A 16,479-nucleotide genomic window follows, 5' to 3' on the forward strand; every position below is an offset into this window, starting at 1 on the left:
GGACATAATTGGATTTTACTCTGCAGAACCCAGGGCTGAGCTGCTCCTTTCTGGGCTCCCCCTATCCCTAACCGGGTGCTAAGCTCTGTGGGGTCTGTCAAGGGTCAGGGTGATGTCTGCTGCTGCACCAGCAGCTGGCCCTTTAAAGAGGGAAGAAAACAATTATTGGGCCTGGGCATTGCATCAGCTGGAGCCTGGAGGGTCCCTGGGGAGCAGGGGAGAGGTGGGAGGGGAGGGGGCAGGCTGGTGGTTGATTTCATTAGTGCCATGTGAGAACTCTCACCCCTGTCTGCTCCACTCCCCAGCCGCAGCCTTCCCTGCTTCCCCCCAGCCCCAGGCAACAGTAGCAACCCCAGCTATACTGCCTTCCCCCACCCCAGGAGCACCACCTCGGAGGACTCTATCTGTGTACCCCAAGCCTATGTTGTGGGCCCAGGCAGAGGGGGATATAGGGAGGTGTCTCTCACACTGGCCTTTTGCTGACTGGGGGTGTAGGATGTGCTTCCTGTACCTGCACTTTGCTGACAATGGGGGTGTCTTCCCCCATTAGTGTTTGGCTGACCTGGGGTGGGTATTTCTCCCACAATGGCATTTTGTTGACCCAGGGGAGGAGTGATTTCTACACTGGCCTCTACACTGGTGTTTTGCTGACCCAACAGAGGAGCTGTGCTGCCTGGGGTGTGTGTGTGAACTGAGGGGCATGGGTGAGGAACAATCGCTCTGTGGTTGGAGGTGAGCTGGATGGGAATAGTAAGTCACAGGGGCAGAAAGGACACCAGATACTTAGACAGTCCTGGGTTCAAATGTGGCATCCTCCACTCCCAGGCTGTTACCATTCCAGGCAAGTGGTCTCAAGCACTTGGTGAGCAACCTGGGAGATAGGAATAATTTACACCCAGACTGCCCCACCCCCATATGGAAGGTTCTTGAGGGATTAAATGTACTAACTAGAGGCACAGCACCCAGCCCCGAGCTGGCAGGTGGGGGCTGCATACTGTATGATGATTCTCTTCCCTTTGCAAGTTTGGGCTCCTCACACTTCGGGCTCAAGATGCCTGGACAAGAAAAGGACAGTTGGGGAGAAGTGGAGAGCAGGGGAGAGAGTGCAGAGCCCCCCCTCCCCCCGCCTTTGTTGCAGAGGGTTACATTCAGATACCTGATGTACCAAGTCCTATGAGCCAGGCAGGCCCTGCCTCCGGGTGCCTGCATTCTAGCCAGGAAACAGCCCAGAGCAGGTGATGTGTGCTGAAAGGGGGGGGGGGGTGGTTCAGGAATCCTAGGGTGACAAGGAGTTGAGGAGACAAAGAAGTGATGAGGAAAGGGAATGTTGTGAGCTACAGCCTTCGTGTGGTGGGGAGGGGGATGACAACAGTGGAGAGAGTAGAGAGGAGGAAGGTGTCAACACAGCCAGGCCAGAACTCCCTGGTCTAGCAGGATATAAAGACTTGGGAACAGCCCTGAGGCCAAGGGCGGTCTCTGAACAGTTTTAAGCAGAGGAGACCGGGTCTGATTTCCAGAGAGTGTGGGCGGGGGTCTATGGCCCTCAGGCACAACCTTCTCAGGAGTGACCTTTTGCCTTGTCCTACCCCTTTCCCTGTGCAGCAGCCCTGGTGCCCAGGGAGCTGGTTGTTTATGTGGCTCATCCCAGGAGGGAGGGAACCAGTCCCAGTCCCTCCAGTTCCCTCCCTCGGGGTCTTGTTGACGAAGTTCATCCCTCGGGGTCAGGTTCTCCTGACCTCCCTGTGGAGCCAGAGGGCACCGGGCAGGGCTTTGGAGCCAACTACCCTATGTTCACATTCCAGCTGGAAGGCACACCCCGTCTCTGAACTCCAATGTCCTCGACTCTAAAAGGGGATTGATGTTATCTCTCTATGGGAAGGATACAATGAAATTCCAGATGGAAATCACGAAACCATTTCAGTTGTCAGCTGGCATTTTTACTCTATTGCATGAAGGTTGACACCTACTTGGGCCAGGCCCAGGCCCGGGGCTGGCTGGGTGCAAGGACAGGGCTGGTTTCATGAGTCTCTGGTTGCACAGGAAGGATCCCACTTAGAAGGATCCCACACTTGCCTTAATATTCTGCTGTCTTAATAATTCTTAATAATTTTGAAATTCTTAATAATTTTGAACAAGGAGTCCCGCATTTTGGTTTAGCACTGGGCCCTGCATTATACAGCCCCACAAGTTGGGTAGGAAGAGGCAGGGAAGGACACCGGCCTGCAAATAGTTCCGAAGTGGAGGAGGCATAAGGTGGAGGACATGACTAACTGTCCCAAAGTGGGTGTGATGTTAATAATAGTAACATTTATTTAGTGCTTACTGTGTGCTAGGTTCTCTGCTAAGCACGTTACATGCTCATCTTCACACAGCCCGATGAGGCAGGTACTACTGTTATTTCTGTTGTGTAGATGAGGACAGTGAGGTTACATTTCCTGGCCAAAGTCACACAGCTATCCAGAGGCAGAGCTGGGATTCAAACCCAGGTTGTTGGACCGCAGAGCGCATGCCTAGATCAGGGAAGTCGTCAACTAGGAAGAGGGGCCCCCTGGGCTAGGTCTGAAGGATAACTTGGACTTCGCCAAGGAGGAAGATGCGGTGGGGAAGGGAGGGCTGTCTCAGCTGGGAAGTGCCTGTGCCGAGGCGTCATGCTTGGCCAGGAAAGGTGGGACCAAAGCCAGATACCTCCCAGGCCTGAGCGAAGTACCCTTTGGATTTCATGGTTCTGATTTTCTAAGCCCAGAACTCCCGGTCACTCTGCCCCTGGGCCCTGCTGCTACCATGATTTCTCAGAGCTACCCAGGCCCCTTTTCTTACTCTATTGCACACTCTACCCCACCACCAGGGTAATCTCATTTACTCTACTGGCTTTATCTCTTCTGGGCTCAAGACCTGCAGTTATAACTGCTTCCTGGGCCACATTTAGATGTGACACAATCAACCTTAGCTCCCAACCTAGGTCCACAGCTCCATCTGCAGGCACCTGCTCTGCCTCCAGTGTCCCCAGCTCTTCTCTGCCACCACCTCCCACCCACTTGCTCAAGCTGGAAAGCTGGAAGTTCTCCTGGACACCTCACCCCCACATCCCACAGCCAATCCTCAGCAAGTCCTATTGGTTCTGAATATCTTACGAATCTGTCATCCCTCTCCCTGCCCCACCCCCTCCTTCCAGACCGCCATTAACCCTCACCCGGACCACTGTGACAGCCTCCTAAGCTGCTCACCTGATGTTTCTGTTCTTGCCTCGCTTCATTTCACTTTTCACACTGTGATCTTCTAAACATAAATGTTTATATCATTTCCCTGCTTAAGACCCTTCCAATCTCTGACGTCATTTACAAGGCCTTGTGTGATCTGGTCCTTGCCTATTGTTTTGTATCATCTTGCACCATTACCCCTCTCCCTCAGCTGCAGGACTTCACACATGTCCCCTCACCCTGAAATGCACTCCTCCTCTGGTGCCCTGCTTACTCCTCATTATCCTGTAGATAGGAGCTCAAACACCATTTCCGCAGCAAAGCCTGAAAACCGGAAACTGAACACCGTCCCGCTCCGCAGGACCTCGTTCCTCTTCATGACACTCATTACACTTGAATTGCTTTTTCCTTGTCTCTCTTTCTTGCTAGACTGTGAACTCCATGGGGTCAGGAGTCCTGATTTGCCTAGTCCCGGCACATAGTAGGTACGCAGTGAGTTGTTCCGTGAATGAAGGAATAGGTGAATCATCGCTTAGCAAACTCACTGACCTCTCAGCATCCTGCCTGGCCTGCCTTCTGCAGTCCTTTCTCATTACAGCCACAGAGCCATCTTTCTAAAACACAGAGCTGACCCTGTCACCCCCTGCTACTTAAAATACTTCCGGTAGCTCCCCATTCCGGTAGCTTCTTAGCATGGTGTTCAAAGCCCTCTGTGATCTGCGAGACTCCAGCCTCATCTCCCCTGCTCCCCCACCACACTTTGAACTCCTGGCAGTTCCTCTAACACAGCAGGCTGTTCTATGCCTCTGTGCCTCAGCACTTGCTGTTCCTCTGCCTGTAATGCCTCCCCACCCCTGTGTTGTCTCCCTGGAGAAAGTCCTTTATTCTTCAAAACCAGCTCAGCTGCCACCTTTGCAGTGAAGCCTCTGAGGAACCCTCCCGGCCCTCCCCAGGCAGACTTAGCCCTCCTCCCTCGGCCGCATCTGTACTGTGTCTGCATCTCTCCCTCCTGTCCCCTGTTAAACCGAGCTCCCCCCATGCAGGCACCATGATTATTTTTCTTCAGGATTGATCATCTTTGGTTCTCTAGCTCCCGGCTTCTTCCCTGTCTTAATTAGGTCTTTGCTTGTATACAGAAACTCACTCAAGCCAGCTTCAGTCATACAGAGGGTTTATTATGAGGACACAAGGGATTCCTGGGACCCGAGGGCCAGAAAAAGCATTAGCCTTTGGGAAGTGGGACCGGTAGGCCAGGAAAAATGGAAGCAACCTTATTGTCTGCCTTTACCTTTCTGTCTCCACAGACTAGGTTTTCGCTGCTTTTCCAGACCCGGGGCTACCTATAGTTCCTGTATTGTGCCCCTCGGTTCCAGCCACATTCAGGACTTGACAGATACAAGCCCAAACTTGCAGAAGATCAGATTGGCTCTGAGTGGGTCAGGTGCCCACCCTGGTCCAATCAATGGCAGCCTGCTGGGAAGGATCACAAAGTCAGACATGCAACCACGTCTCTTAACTTCCTCAGGGTCTTTGCTATCAGGGAACGTATTTCTGCTAGAATCCTTAGCGTGCCAGGGTGGGCCTGGCCCCCCGCCTTCCATCTGAACAGCAGCTGGAGGAAACAGACTGGGCATTGTGACTTATAGGGGAGTCTTTACCTGGGGCAGCAGTGCCCAGGCAGACTCTGAAGAACGTGTCAAAGGCCTGAGCAGAGACAGAGGGAGTTGAGATCTTGAATTTTGGAGTGGCGACAGAGGGAGAAGGAGGGCATGAGCAGTCGGACTGTTCTCCTACCAAAACAGTCACATTTATCCTCTAAGACTAAGATCATTTTCTTTCCTCAGTGAAGAACCATGCCAGGCCTGCTCCCCCTTCCCCACTGTTATTCTTCGCCTGCATTAATTCTATTCTTTGTACTTCTCTAGTAATAAATACTTTTGAGCACTTTGTGCCAGGCATTATGCACATGCATTCTTTCATTTAATCTTCATGCCCTATAATGGCTATTATTATTCCCATTTTGCAGACAATGGAACTCAGGTTCAGAGAGGTGACATTTGCAGGCTAGGGACACACAGCAGTGTGATGCCAGAGTAAAAACTCTTAACGTCTCTTAACTTCAGCTGCTTATTCACTTGCCTGTTTGCCTTTTGGGATTGTGAGAGCCTCAGAGCCTCAGATACCAGGATCCATCCTCCCTCTATGCCCAGCATCGGTCAGTTCAGAGCAAGGGCTCCTGAATGTGGGACAGACGGATGCAAGTAGAGCAGAAAGGGTATCTGGGTGGAAGTTGAGAGTCACCTACTCATAGGCCTTCCCCCATGTAGCTGTGTGACTCTGGATAAGTCTCTCAACCTTTTGGAGCCTCAACTTTCTCATTAAAAAATGGGCATGATAATTCCTGATGCAAGTCTGGTATTGGGAGTTGGGTGTAAGGACAGTTTGTAAATAGGAAAGAACTAAAGTTTGTAAATAGGAAAGAGCTGAGCACTTTCTAAGGATTGTCATTCCCAGGATGGATTGTGGCAATGGAGTGCCAGCTGGTCACTGTGCCCAAACTCCTGCAGGAGGCAGACAAGGCTAGAGCTTCCCAGGGTGGGGAGTGGGACCTGAGATGACTTTCCGTGGCTCGTGGACCTGCCATTCCATAGCATTGGCTCACATAGTGAGAAAGTGGGTTCCCTTTCAACTTTATCAAGTCCAAGGTTGTCGCCAGGAGAAAGTGTCACGTAGTGCTAGTGTGTCTTTACCAACTTTCCAATGCTTGCTGCCCTCCGCTTTGTAACAAAGAGATCTTGACTGGCAGCTCAATTAGCTAAAATTAAATAATACTGCTTTGTTAATACTGTATTTATTTTACTGCCATTTTCTAGTTATTAAAAGTGATATTGGCTCTCTATTTACAGTGGTAACACTAAGTTTCTAATTAAAGTAAATGCTTTTGAGTTAAAAGTGTAAATTTGAAGAAAATAATGAACACCTCAGGAGTATGTAGATTCGACAGATCCCATGGAGGGGGGCACACAGGGTTCTGTAGATAACGCAAAATCGGGATGTGGTACAGGGGATGGCAGAGTTGAGGACCATTGTCCTAGATCAGTGGTTGGCAAACTGCGGCTCGCGAGCCACATGCGGCTCTTTGGCCCCTTTAGTGTGGCTCTTCCACAAAATACCGACTTCTGTGCATGGGCCACGAAGTTTCAATCGCACTGTACGTGCGCGCCCGCACGTGGTATTTTGTGGAAGAGCCACACTCAAGGGGACAAAGAGCCGCATGTGGCCTAGATAATCTGGAAGGTGCCTGCCACCTCTCCCTCACCCCCTGCTGCGCCAGCCTGCAGCCCTCCCCTCGCCCTGTGCTCTGGCTTGGCTTTCTTTCAGAGAATCCTGCCATGATTGTGCCTGCAGACAGGAGAATTTGTGCCACTGCTCCCTCAGCCTGCTTGGGGGGCTCTTGGAGGTGAGGTGTCTGGATGGTGGTAGGATGCCCCCTTGTCTGAATCAGACCTTGGGCACTCCTGGGGGAACAGGTGTTGCAGGCTTAACAGTCTCCTGGTCTCCATGCACAACACAGGTCTCAGAACCTCCCAAAGGCTGGAGTCCCAGGGAGCACTAAGGCTGTCCCCAGAGCTTCATGCCCCAGAACTTGGTGCCTAGGGACAGAGAAGTCAGGAGGATTTGGTGTCTCAAAGGTCCCTGTTCACCTGCCCTACCTCTGTGCTGCTGACTGCCTGCTCCTGTGGATTGAGCATTGACCCCAGGGTTTATCCACAGGGCCCAACAGCTGCCTGTCCCCGCCCCAGTCCCATGTTCGCAGTGGGAACGCAGGCCTGGGCTCCGGGAGGGGGCAGGGGCCTTGTAGTGCAGGGCATGTGCTTACTAGTGTATATTCAAGGTGAATGTCTGAGGGTCTCCGTGAAGGCATATTGTATGTGCGTGTGTATGTGTGTGAGAGAGCTTAAGTTTGTATGTATATATGCGTGTGATGTGTGTGTCTGTGGTGAATGTAGCTCTGGATGACATGTCTGGGGGTCTCCGTGAGAGATATTGTATGTGTATGCGTGTGTGCATGGCTGCGTGTGTGGGCTGTGTGATGTGTGTGTCTGTTGGGTCCTGTGTCTGAGGTTCTCCATGCGTGAGTTTTTGTGCAGTGTGTGTGGCAGGGTGTCTCATGTGTCTGTGTGTGATGTGCACATGGGTCTGTGGCGAATGCATCTCCATGTAGTGTGTGTGTGTGTGTGTGTGTGTAGGTTGGTTGCTTGCTGGGTGTGGTGTGCCTGTTGTTTTGTGTATGCCGTCGTCTTTGTACAGTGTGTGTCTGGCTATGTGGTGTATCTGAGTGGCTGCTTGAAGCTGAGTGGCTGCTTGAAGGTGTGTCTTTGTGGCCTGGAAAGGGACGTGGTGGGAGGGAGCAGAGAGGTGTTGGGAAAATGGGAGCACATTGAGGAGCACATTGAGGGCGGTGTCTGCTTGGCTGGGTCTGCGGGTGTGCTGAGTTCCCAAGGAGGGTCCCCAGAGCTGGTGGCAGGCGCAAGCGGCGCCTTCCAGCTTGGCGTGAAGCTAGTTACCCGAGCCCCTACCCCCCTGAAATATTGATCAGGCCTAGCGGCGCCCCAGCAATTAAAAAAAAAAAAAAAAAAAAGACGGGTAGCGCGGGAGCCAGCCACAGCTGGCTGCTGTCCTTGGTGCTGCTGTGTCTCCCCACGGGGGGCTTCGGAGCTCAGACTGGGGCGGGGCTGGGAGGCAGAGAAACTTCCCCATCCACCAGGGCCCTCAGCCGGGACTGGGGGCAGGGGGGCGGGGGGTTGGAGGAGGCCTGCCTCGGAGGATGAGCTAGCCTGTCTGTTAGCTCCACCACCTCATCTAGGAGGAGCAGGGACCAAATGGGTATTGTGTTGAGATCCAGGATTCCCAGGGCTAGGATGACCACCTCAGTGGTCGGCAAACTCATTAGTCAACAGAGCCAAATATCAACAGTACAACGATTGAAATTTCTTTTGAGAGCCAAATTTTTTAAACTTAACCTATATAGGTAGGTACATTGTTATTAACTTAATTAGGGTACTCCTAAGGCTTAGGAAGAGCCACACTCAAGGGGCCAAAGAGCCGCATGTGGCTCGCGAGCCGCAGTTTGCCAACCACGGACCCAGCTGGATTTGCTTGGGATAGTCCTAATTTACACCTGTGGTCCTTGTGTGACTGTTAGTAGTGTCTCTGCTCACTCTCCTAGTGGAATGATAAAGTATGTACTCCCCGGAAATAAGGCTTTGTTCCGAAGGCCTCTTCCCCCACCTTCCCTGCCCTCCCCCTGGGGGAGGGGTTCTGTAGTCCCCTGGGTGTGACTCTGTCCTGTGTGTGCGTTTGGCTGGAGGGATTGTCCTCCTGAGTTTGGGCTGAGCCAGAATAAGTGCTTGGGGGCCCCAGGACCCTTGGGATCCTCCTGCAGCCTGGACCTCCCCAGGGGATCTAGCCCCTTTCTGTACCCATCCAAAGTCTTCTTTCCATTCGAGCTGTGCTCATTTTCAGCCCTGGACTTCCCCTGCTCCTAGGAGAGAGTAAGGGTGCTCCCCGGCCTCCCTCCTGCATCCTGGGCTGGGCTGGGCTGGGCAGGCCTTGGTCCCAGTGTCAGGGTGCGGTGGGGTCTCCAGGTTGGCCATCTGTGTACTCATGCATCTTCTCTGAGTTCTCCTACTTTTAACCACTGATTCTCCACCCTTCAATGGATTTCATTTCCCTCCTAACTCTGGGCATTATCTCGGGCCCTTTCCTCACTCTATACCCTTCTCTGGGCGTTCTCCTTCCTTCCCGTATCCCAGTTTTCCCTCTGGGGAACATACCCAAAACCTGCCCACGCACATTGCCCTTCTGAGCTCCAGTGCATCTGCTTACCAGCCCAACGCCTCCGCGTGGGAGTTGCAGTATTACCTCAGACTTATCATATCTAAAATGGGGACTCATCTTCCCCTTAAGCCAACTTTTTCCTCCGGGGCCTCAGGCTCTGCTGATGGCACCTCTCAGTTCCCACCCTTCCTGTACATCATTTTGGATTCTGGTTTTTCCCCTCTCCCCAACCTTGTCCCATCACGAACTCCAGGTAGCCCCCAAGCCCTCCCGTGACTCCTGGTCATCTTTTCCTCGATGAAGCAGTGCAGCCCTTCTTACCGGCCTCCTGACTGCTCTTCCTACTGTCAGTCTTTCTTCTGATTCTGCACTCAGTGTCAGATTGATTTCTGTAAGACACTGCATCTAAGTCATGTCAGATTTCACTCCCTCCAGGATTAAAGCCAAGCCTCTCGGCCCTCATTCGGAGCCCTTCATTGGCTGTTCCCAGCCTACCTTTCCAGCCCTCTCTTCACAGTTGTACTTACTTCCCATGCCAACTGCACCAGTCTCTGAACCTAAAGTTTTCTCTCTGGATCTCCCCAGGTAGTTCCCACCTCTTTCCTGCCACCTCTACCTCTCCAGAACCCCCTATCTTTTGAGGTGCTCTGCAGTGCTTTGCCCCATGATGCCTTCTCTGGTCTCCCCATCCGGAAGAGTTCACTCCTTCTGCAGAACAACCAGAGAATGTGATCTTTATCTCTCAGTGCCTCGAGAGCTTGTAAGAAATGCAGAGTCCCACGTTCCACCTGGGGCCCATGGAATCAGAATCTGCATTTCAGCAACACGCCCAGGTGATTCACGTGCACATTTAAATTTGAGAGGCACTGGGCTGTGCATTCACTGAGGGAAGGAGCTTGCTTTTGTTTGGGAGTGCCTTTGCCTAGGGCTGGTGGCGTTATCAAGTGACAAGTCTAGCAGCCCTGTCAGTGCCAGGTGCCACATCTGGCCCGACCCCACCAGCTCTGAGAGGCAGTGGGTAACAGAGGCGGTGAGAAGCATGCATAGTCTGCCTGGATCCTTTCCGCCTGGAACCTATGTTTCACAAGTCCCCAGAGCTCGAACTCTGTAAATCTGATGCCGGAAAGCACTCTGGTGACATAAAGAAGAATCAATTAATCAATAAAAAAGCAGTTATCAAGCATAGAGCAGAACTTTTCCCTCTTAACAAAATGCACAGTGGTATAAATGTCTGTTATTTTAATGTACATTTTGCAAATAAAAATAGGTACTTAGTTTTTTCTTGATGATAACATTAATACCATTTCTAAAGAGGTAACTTTAAAAAACATAGTATGTCACATGAAGGAAATAAAAATGAATTACAGTTCTACTACCCAGTTATAAATACAGTTAATTTCATATTTATTTTAGGTCGCCATTCAGTCATTCATCAAATATTTACAGAGCCCTACTATATGCCAGATCTGTGCCAGGCACTGGGGATTTAGGATGGAGAAGACGAAGTGGCTCCTATTTCTAAGCAGCTCACAGCCAGGGGGTGGGGGTGTAGGTGTGGGAGGCAGGCCCTGAACAAGCTAGGAATGACAGTGTGTTAGTTTCCTAGGGCAGCTGTAACAAAGTGCTTAACAAAGACTAGATGGCTTAAACAACATACATTTATTTTCTCACAATCCTGGAGACTAGAGTCCAAAATCCAGGTGTTGGCCAGGTTGGTTCCTTCTGAGAGCTCTGAGGGATGCTCTGTTCCATGGTTCTCTCCAGGATTTGGGTGACAGCCTTGGCTTGTTGCTGTATCATCTAATCTCTGCCTCCATTGTCAATGCTTTCTCCCTAAGTATCTCTGTCTTCACATGGCCAATATCCTATCTAATAATAGACAAACGGGGTAATTGACCGTGCCTTCGCTACGCCTCCCATTGGCTAATCAGTGTGATATGCAAATTAACCACCAACAAAGATGGCGGTCAATTTGCATACGTAGGCTCCAAGTGGAGGAGTGAAGACTGAAGGCGAGCCAGAGCAGCGAAGACAGAAGACGGAAGGCGGCTCCGGCCGGGGCGGCAAAGACGGAGGACAGAAGGCGGCTCTGGCCAGAGCGAAGGCCTGGGTCCCGGGTGCCGGAGGAAAACCGGTGCCCACAGCCAGGAGAAGGGAAGGCCTATTGCACGAATCTCTTCACCCCGTGCTCTTGCCCCTCCTCTGTATTCCAGTCACACTGGCCTTCTTTTCATGCCTTTGTCAGCAGTCTGACATATATTTATTGATTTCAGAGAGAGAAAGGGAGAGGGAGAGAGAGATAGAAACATCGATGTGAGAGAGAAACATCAATTGGCTGCCTCCTGCATGCCCCCCTACTGGGGATCAAGCCTGCAACCCGGGCATGAGCCCTGACCGGGAATCAAACTGGCAACCTGGTACATGGGACAATGCTCAACCAACTGAGCCACACTGGCCGGGCCATGGCTAGCTTCTTATAAGGACATTGTTCATATTGGATTACAGATCCACTCTACTCCAGAATGAGCTCAACCTAATTAATCAGATCTGCAATGACCCTATTCTGAGGTCATACTCTGAGATACCAGGGTTAGGACCTCAACATATCTTTTGTGTGGCGACACAATGCAACCCACAACAGGCAGGGACAGTACAGAGTCTAGGGGAGCATGACATGGGACTCACCTCATCTGGGGAGACTCTCCTAGGAAATGACATTCAAACTGGGACTGAGCAATGCGGAGGGATCAGCCAGGCCCAGGCAGTGCAGCAGACATCGGGGCCTCAGAGCAGGAGGGTGGAGGCAGGCTGGAGAAGAGCACTCCAGGCAGACTGCTGACAAAGGCATGAAAAGAAGGCCAGTGTGACTGGAATACAGAGGAGGGGCAAGAGCACGGGGTGAGTTGGGTCACTTGGCTCGTAGGCCTTGGTGAGGGGTTTTTACTTGCTCCTGAAGGCAGTGGGGAGCTACGGGAGGCTGTCACACAGGAGTGATTCATTCTGCTTTGTGAGCTGTTGCTTCACAAGACTGAGCTGTCTGAGGGCTTGTTGTTCCTCCATGTCCCCGTCTCTGAGGGAAGATGCATGGCCAAGCCCCGGCAACCCCTGGCCTGAGGGGGGCAGGCAAGCCCTGCCCTCAGGAACCTCGTTCCCAACAGGACACAGGGCTCACCCAGCTCTGAGTCTGCCTCACTATGTAGTCCTGAGTCCTTGGAGTCTGGGGGACACAGGTTTGGGCCTGGCCACTCCACACCCTGCCCTGCTGTGAGAACTGTGTCTGAAAATGTGTCGAGGGCAAGTGCATGATCCGTGTAGGTCCCTGAGGCCAGAGACCCTGATGCTGGGGGAGACCAGGGGTTAGGTCTCGCAGGGGCCATCTCTTTAGCACCCTGCTCTCCTCAAGGGATGTCTGGATATTGCCTTCCCATGCAGGGCGCAGCCTATCTAATGCTCAGTCCATCCCTTACCACACCCTCAGAGGGCTGCCCCTTTACTGTGTGTGATGGGGTGGGCCAGGCTGGGTGGAGAAGAAGTGGGTCAGTTCGGTAGCCATGGTGACAGCAGCTGCTCCCTGCCAGCCTTCTCATCTCCTCACCACAAACCTCACCGATGAGCTCCTTTGTCCAGCCTGCTGGGATGGGGGCCAGGTGGGTGAGATTGGGGGCTGGAGCATGTGTGTGTGTGTGCATGTGTGTGTGTGTGTGTGTGTTCAAGCTCACACAAGCACCAGCTTAGAGCTGGTGTGTGTGCCTTGACCAAGGGAACCCACAGATCCAGGTAAGACACTTCCTGGGAACCTGCCCTCTAAAGGGATAGAGCTCTTCCTGCGTCTTTGGGCTGGAGAGGGCCAAGGGGAGGGTGTGTGTGTATGTGTGTGTGTGTGTGTGTGTGTGTGTGTTAGATGTGGTTGTGTGAAGGCCTGTGGCTATCAGTGTGGCTGCTTCTGTGTGCCTGTGTGTGTGTGTGTGTGTGTGTGCGTTTTAAATATATTTTTATTGATTTCAGAGAGGAAGGGAGAGGGAGAGACAGGTAGAAGCATCAATGTTGAGAGAGAATCATTGATCGACTGCCTCCTGTATGCTCCCTACTGGGGATCGAGCTCACAACCTGGGCATGTGCCCCAACCAGAGATTGAACCATGACCTCCTGATTCATAGGTCAATGCTCAACCACTGAGCCATGCTGGCCGGGCTGTGTGCCTTTGTGTGGCTGAGTATTTTAAAGGTATGTGTGCATGTGATTGTGTCTTTAAGTGTGTATCACCTGTGTGGGCCTGTATGGCCTGTGATCACAAATTTGAAACTCTGTGCCCTGTCTCTCTCCCGGGGTGTATGTGTGTGTGTGTGTGTGTGTGTGTGTGTGTGTGTGCGAGCCTGCTTGGGGGAGATAACGGTTAGACAATCAGGAGAAGAGCTGGCACAGTGTTCCCCACTCAGGCTGGGTGTGCTCCTTCAGCCCAGCCTTCCTCTCCACCATGCCTGAGGGGGAAAGGAAATTCTAGAAACAAGGGAACTCCTCTCCCCTTCGGTGGATGCAGGCACTGCAGGCACTGGCCTCTGACATGGGCAGAGTGGCATGGGTGATGTAGTGCGCAGGATTGGGGTCGGGGCAGGGGTCTCAAATGCCAGGTCCAGCATCCAGCGAGGGCCCAGGCATGAAGATGCTGGCAAAAGAGAGCACAGCCTCACATGGCAGCCCCCACTCCACTGAGAGGCACAGGAACCCAGCGCTTCCACACTCGGGAAGCACCCAGAGCTGGAGTGGGAGGTGACCCTGTTGGTCTCTGAGCCTCCTGGTGAAGTGGTTGCATCTGGTGTGTAATCCAGACCCATAAGCACTAACACCTGTGCAGTTCTTTGCCGTTTACAAAGGCACCCTTATGAGTACAGTGGGGCCTTGACTTACGAGTGTCCCGACTAACGAATTTTTTGAGATACCAGCTGTCTCTCGGCCGATTTTTTGCGTTGAGGTGATAGAGTAATTTGAGTTAACGAGCTCCTTAATGAGCTCCTTAACGAGCTCGGTCTCGGAACGAATTAAACTCGTAAGTCAGGGCCCCACTGTAGTAATAATGTAACTGCCCAAGTGAGCATTTAACACGACCAATCCTTATTTTATAATATTTCAGCTAAGAATCCTAAGGCTGTCATTATTATTCCCACTTTAGAGATGAGGAAGGGTAGGCTCAGGAGGTTTGTTAAGGAAATGTCCCTGGGTCATACAGCTTATAAATGGCAGTTCTAGGTTTTGAACTAAGTCTGTCTGCCTCCAAAGCCTGGGTTTTTTGTGTTTTGTTGTTGTTGTTTGTTTTTTAATGTATTTTCATTGATTTCTGAGAGGAAGGGACAGGGAGAGAGAGAAACATCAATGATGAGAGAGAATCATTGATGGCCGTCTCCTGCACACCCCCTACTGGGGATTGAGCCCGAAACCCAGGCATGTGCCCTCAACTGGAATCAAACCCAGGACCCTTCCGTCTGCAGGTCGACACTCTATCCACTGAGCCAAACCAACCTGGGTTTTTTTTTAAAAATATTTTTTATTGATTTTTTACAGAGAGGAGGGGAGAGGGATAGAGAGTTAGAAACATCAATGAGAGAGAAACATCAATCAGCTGCCTCTTGCACGCCCCCTACTGGGGATGTGCCCGCAACCGAGGTACATGCCCCTGACCAGAATCTAACCTGGGGCCCTTGAGTCCGCAGGCCGACGCTCTATCAGCTGAGCCAAACCGGTTAGGGCCAACCTGGGTTTTTAATCACTATGCTTTCCTGCTCCTCACGATCTCACCTGCTCCCCAGTCCAGCCTGGGAGTCCAGCTGGGTCCAGGTGGCCAGTAGGTGCATTTTATAGAAGAGGAGATGGAAGTTCAGAGAAGCTGAGTGACTTGCTTAGGGTCACATGGCTGGGGGTGGAGTCAGGAGTCCCCACCCTCTGCTCCCCACCTGACCTACCCTTAACATTCCTGACTGCTGGGCATGTTACAGAGTGTCTGGGGAGGAACACAGACCCCATTAATCAGGGGGAGGACAGAGGAAGGGAGAATAGGGTCTAGAGCTGATTAACATGAGTCCTCCATGGGTTAGAAGTCTTAAAGTTGTGGGTGGAGCTTCAGCTCCAGCAGCTTGACATTAAAGGTTCCTAAAGGCCTGGAGGGAGGGTGGCGTGGTGGGGGAGGGGAGGACCCAGGAGTTTGGACTGTTTTATGAAGGAGGAAACAGAATGAGAGTTGAAGTGGTTTGCTCGAGGTCATACAGCTATGTCCAAAGTCTGTCTTTTTACTCCACGAGTTACTGGAAGCCCTTGAAGACAGATGTCTTCTCTAGTCCCTCCTCTAAGCTCTCCTCTTTCCTTCCAGAGTCTTATCACATCACCTCCTCCTGGGAGCTACCCTGATTGCCTTCACCTCCTTTCTTGAAAACTGGTGTCCCAGAAGAAGTTAACAGAAGCCTCCTGTCAATGCCCTAGGGGAGTGCTGTTGGGAGGGGCACAGCCCCCTGTGATGTGGAACACCACGCTCAGAGTCATCAGTTTGGTGAGTTTGGGTTTTCTTCAAGGTGATGTGGGACCTGGGAGTTAGGAGCCTTGGGTTGGAGCTCTGATTTGTCACCAACTTTCTGGGACTGGGTGTGTCTCCCGTTCTGGACCTTGATTTCCAACTTCGCAGAATGAAAGGCTCAGGATGGAAAAGGGACGGCAAATCAGTTTCAACTCCTGAGCTCGTTCTCATCAGCTGGGTACTCAGACCTCGGCCAAACATCAAGGGCCAGGAAGAAAACAAGGCTTGTTCGGTGGGGAACTGGGGCGGTACTTGCTAGTGTGGGGCTTTGGTGGGAGTCAGAGCAGCAGCCAAGGCAGCAGCTTCCTCCAGAGCAGCGGTCGCCAACCGGTGGTCCGCGGACCACTGGTGGTCCGTGAGGTCCGAAAGGTTGGCGACCGCTGCTCCAGAGGGTGAGTCTGAGCTGTAGTTTTAGATGCTGCTGTAGCCACAGAGCAGGGTCAGCAGGGAGAACTTGACAGCAAGGCCCCCTGATCCAACGAGATCCGGGGACAACTCCCTTCCTTGGGGTGCCCTAAACTGGGCTGGGAAAGGAGAGTCCTGCTCAGAGGTGGGAATTGTTGAAGTGATTTCTGTGGAAAGGATGTCATTCAATCAGCAATCTTTTAAACTGCCAGAACGTGAGGTTCTGTGTTCTGTATCCTTCCGGCCCCCTCTGCCTGCTGCTCTTTTCCTGTCCCTGTGGCCTGATGGCTCAGGGGTTGCTATGCAGTAGGACTTCCTTCCTCATAGGGGCCAGGTGGCCAGCTCTGTCTGTCTCTCTGTCTTGTCCTTCTTGAGCTGGACTGGCTGCCATAGAAGCAACTAGAGCCCCGTCCTGAGCCTGCCCCTGCATGTGTGCTCACAGACTCCACCCTCCAGGCACTCATCAGCTCTCAGGCC

General features: G+C 52.2%; 1 protein-coding gene across 5 annotated transcripts in view; it reads left to right on the plus strand.

Annotated features, from left to right (window-relative positions):
• RIMS3 (regulating synaptic membrane exocytosis 3) overlaps window positions 1–16,479 on the plus strand; it is a 39,617-nt gene that overhangs the window by 1,979 nt on the left and 21,159 nt on the right. For all 5 annotated transcript variants that reach the window (XM_023752725.1, XM_023752724.1, XM_023752726.1 and 2 more), the window contains exon 2: window positions 15,397–15,573. The gene's annotated coding sequence lies outside the window, so the exon portion shown is untranslated. The remainder of the gene's footprint in view (window positions 1–15,396; window positions 15,574–16,479) is intronic.

This window comes from Myotis lucifugus, unplaced genomic scaffold (genome assembly GCF_000147115.1).
Source record: "Myotis lucifugus unplaced genomic scaffold, Myoluc2.0 scaffold_37, whole genome shotgun sequence".
In the NCBI taxonomy this organism is placed as follows: domain Eukaryota; kingdom Metazoa; phylum Chordata; class Mammalia; order Chiroptera; family Vespertilionidae; genus Myotis; species Myotis lucifugus.